Here is a 4,958-nt window from a genome sequence, read left to right on the forward strand (position 1 = left end):
CTGATCATATTTATATAAAGGGGCTTGAGAGGATACTTAAATATGCCATTAAATGACTTATTAACAAAGGAATTTTATTTGTAGAAACTCTATGAAACAATGGGTTCGAAAGAGATGCAACCTGGGACAAAAAATAAAAAATGCAAGAATGATTTCCACATATTTTTAATCAAGGTATTAAAATTCTCATTATAATTATTAAAATTTGAAGAAAAATATTTAAAAGGATTGGAGATTATAAAAGAAGGTTATTAATAAAAAAAATATTGAACTGAATAGATTTGTTCAAAGGAACTAATAAGTTAGTTTAGTTAATCAGGAGACATAAGAAGGGGTAAAAGAGAGTAACAGTGATTTGGGATTTTCTGAAGCTGGTGTTTGGTGGTATCAAGGTCAAAGAATGTTTTGAATAAAGAGAGACTCGTATGATCAAATTTGATTAAAAATAGAGCGAGAACAATGAAGGACAACTATTATCAGTGTCAATTAAGCGTGTAAGGAAGGGTGGAAATTTGGATATTAAAGAGAAATGATATAGAAAAAACTTCACCATTTGTACTCTAACAATATAGAGACACATCACTTATAAGGGCAATAATAAAACCCTTATAAAGAAGAGATATCAAAGAGGAACTCCCAAAATTCATAAAACCAAATCAAAACTTGTTCAACTAGTTCTAACATTACAAAATAAACCAAATAGAGGTCAAATAAAACTATTTCAAAATAAACCAAATAGAGGTCTACAAGGGTTGGCAATGCCTATTAGGCAAGAAAAGTTATGTTACACTATTCTATGGGGCACAAATCATGCTCTTTATTTGACTCCCACCTTGCCTCGAAAGAAATAAAATAAATGCATCACTCACCTATTATAAGAGAAGCTCTTTGTTTTCTTCTCTTAAAGCCTCTAAATCTACATAAAATTTAAACACTACTAGCAGAAAAATCTAAAGTAAGGAGTCTTTCCATTTGCAATTCGATTATCTGACAAAATTATGGTAGATAATAGTCAGCTGAAATATTGCTGGCGGAAGAGCTTTCCCAATTGAATATGCTATGTCATTAAGTATTCGACAGAACTATGGTAGAACATCAACCATAAAATTTTTTGGTTGAATAAGCTGTGGAGTAATAAACCAAAGTTAAATGGCTTTTACACCATCCTAACTTAAGGAATTATTGGTTGATAATTTTTCTGCTAAAAATATCTATTGTACTCATGACTGACGAACCTCTTACTTATAATCCTGCTACAAAATCCATCGGTCTACCATTATCGGTTGAAATTTGAGCCTGTAATTTTCTTAAAATTCTATCAAAAATTAAAAATAATAAGATCCCTAACAAAATTGATTTTATGCACCCACAATCTCAAATTAAATGCATTACAACTATATTCATAACATCCCAGATCAGTGTAGACGAATGCATAGAGACATCCATAATCAATAAAATTATAGTAAACATAATAACCAATCTAAGTAAATCATCCAATACAGTCATACAAAATAATTTTATATGCAGAGTAAATATAAAGAATACAAATCAATCTCTAAATACATACAAAAAGTTTTGAAATCATTATAATACTATAATAAGTAAATGATATTCAAAGTAGTAGAAATAATATAGCATCTCCATGATTCACTCATATAAGTATTATCAGTAACCATATAAATAATTTTGAATAGTACATCAACCTTGGGCTTAAGTTTTTCAAATGATTATGTTGAAAATCTCTATTTTTTTAATCTGATCATTACTATGCCACCTTCTTTGAAGATCATAGCTTTCTTAGATTTGCTAGCTTAATATTGGTACTTAATATTCTATTTGGTAATTTCCTTCCTCAACTACATATATAAAGTTTTAATATCTCTACCACTTACATTTGCATCAATACTAAGTCAAATAGTTGTTTATAAGTATTAAGGCCAATGGTGAGGATTTTTCCAGTGTATAGTCTGAAAAGAACTATGACTTATAGAATGGCTAATGAAACTATTGTAGAGACATCAACACAAGAAATAATGAAGTCTTTTTGCTTAGTATTCTTTCCCAAAAAATGCTTGAGAAGATTACTAAAATTGTGATTCATGACCTCTATTTGTCCATCTATTTGTGGCTATACTACTAAATTGAGCTAATGCTTTATAACTAGCTTACTCTTCAAAATTTTCAAATAACAACTCAGAAACTTCACATTCCTATCTAAAGAGATGATTTGGGGCACACCATGAAGGCTCAATATCTCTCTAAATTATAAATCTATATTATGTGAAACATTAATTATCTTGTGGTAGGCTATAACATGCTTCTTCTTTAAGAAGTGATCAACTACCAGAATAACCAAATTCTTACTTTGATCAATTTGTGAAATACCCATAATGAAGTATATGCTCACCTGCTCCCACAATATATGGTTATAATAGCAATGAGAGTGTGCTTACCTGTATTCTGCACTATGGTATTAACAAAGCGATAAACCCAACACTGTCTGACATGTTGAATTCAAACCACCAAAAAATTTCTTTCATTAAGAAAAGAGAGTTATCCCTATTAACATGTTCTATCATTCCACCATTATGACACTCCGGAAAATTATTTTTTTCTATTGAACTCCTAAGAATGCACATTCTATTTGGATAGAACAATAGTCATCCAATCCATAGATTTACTCAAACTAGGTATCTTAATAATGAACTTAAATCTCTAAAATAATCTTGTTATTGGCATATGCATCCCTCAATAGTTCAAACCCCATTACATTTGATTACATGACAGTGAACAATAGATGTTGATGATTTATTACATCAACTTTCTTAATAAATTTTTATCAATATGCTTGAGCACAAAATAAAATGAATAACGAAACATCACCCATGAGATATGTCTATTTTGTAGTTTACTCTAAATATTCATGAACCTCAAGACATCATGATTTATATAAAAAAATAACTCATTAACTACCAAATAATGACACCATTAATTGAGAGTTATTATTATAACATTAAATACCTTATCACAGTGACATAGTTTTATCCTTGATCATTCAATTTCTTATTAAAAGAAGTGACGAGATGTCCACCTTTACATAACATAAATCTAATCCCAAAATTATAGGCATCATCCTCTAGCTTAAATATCTAAATAAATTCCAAAAAAAGCTAGAGCATGGGCCCAAGAAACTCACTATATAATGCATAAAATAATCCTTTGCTTCATCTGACCAAAAATATTCATTTAACTTTAGAAGTTCTATTAGCCATTGTAAAGTTAGAATCCTTGATAGATATACTACAAAAAAAATTAATAAGTAATATTGGCTTATTTAAATAAATGACTCTGAACTAAACCAATTTATGATAGACTTGATCTTAGATGGATTCATCTTAATACCATTTTTTGATACATCATATCCCGGAAAAAAGAAGTTTGAGTAGTCATAAAGAGAAACTTCTTTAGGTGACTATTCGTAAGTGTTCTCAGTGATCCTCTTTAGTATGGACATTGTTGACCTCACTCTTGGTTGAAGTTTAGTTTTTTCTCTTTAGTAGCCTAAGGTCTAGCCATAGGACTTTCCTATTGACTATTCTTAGAAAACTAGAAAAGGAACCCTCACCATTATAAATTATATACTCCTCTTTACTCAACTTGAGGCTCCACATATTGGTTCTAAACTTTAGCATTTAGTAGGTGAGGTCATTATGGGGGAACTCAAGATGGGTAACCCTTAGGACTGCTGGACCTTAGGGTTGACCCTGGGTGTTGGTCTAGAGCTTAAGGTACATATTTGCACTCACAATCACTCACAATCATAAACTTAAACTTCCAGGCTTTGGTCCCTTGATACTTTTAGGAGACTCATGTAGGTGGTCCCCCTAGGCTAGCGTTTAGCTAAGAGAACTACATAGAGGACCCAAATGGGGTTTCCATTGGTCCACGGCTTATTGATGGTGGTTGACACTCCAACTTTACCAAGATACCCAACCTAGCCTTTTGCCCCTAAACTTCTCCAAATTACCTAGATACCCTTAGGACCCCAAATTTGGCCAAAATTCCCAAATTTACCCAAAGTACCCAAATTGGTTCAAAAATCATTTGAAACACCTTGAAAACACCCAAACTACCCAAAATCACCAAAATTGGCCAAATTACCAAAATACCCCTCCTTAGCCCAAAATTCCAAAAATTCTTAAAAATATTAAAAATTTCCAAAACCTCCCAAATATTCCCAATTTCATTTACCTCAACTAACACATGACCCAATTTGGCCAATTTGACCATCTTTGACCAAAACCCCCAATTTGCCTTTTAAAGACCCATTTTTCCCAAATCTACCTCAAATTCTCATCAATTTGATCCCAATCTCCCCAAATTTCAATACCAAACTCAAAATCACCCTCAATGTGACCAAAATAAACCAAAACCAAGCCCAATTGGTCCATGATTTGAGCCCAATTTTGATTTAGATCAAAACCTTAATTTTAGGCACATGACCTAATCATGTTAGGCCCATGACCTAATCTCACCAAATTGAACCCATAGCCCACTCAATTGACCACAATTTGTGTTGAAGAAACCTTCATAACATTCTCATACATCAAAATTGACCTTCAATTGGCCTTGGTGAGGCCTCAATTTTATTTGATTTCAACCTAAGTCCAAAAGGCCCCAAATTTGCCCCAAATTGGCCATGTCTCAAAATCTCACCAAATTGAGGGCCTTAACCCCAAAATTTTTACTCTATTTATTCATGAAAAATCTTCACAACATCTACCTTGATCATGTGGGACATTCAATTTGGACTTAGCCCAAGGCTAGCTCAACCTAGACCCTTGTCTAACCCAACATACCCAAATTGACCAAATTTCAACAATCCCTCAAATTGACCTACCAATTGAACTCAAAATCACTTCAACCCTTCACCAAAAATCTTCATAACAATCATCTAC

This window comes from Phalaenopsis equestris, unplaced genomic scaffold (genome assembly GCF_001263595.1).
Source record: "Phalaenopsis equestris unplaced genomic scaffold, ASM126359v1 Scaffold000982, whole genome shotgun sequence".
Lineage (NCBI taxonomy): Eukaryota > Viridiplantae > Streptophyta > Magnoliopsida > Asparagales > Orchidaceae > Phalaenopsis > Phalaenopsis equestris.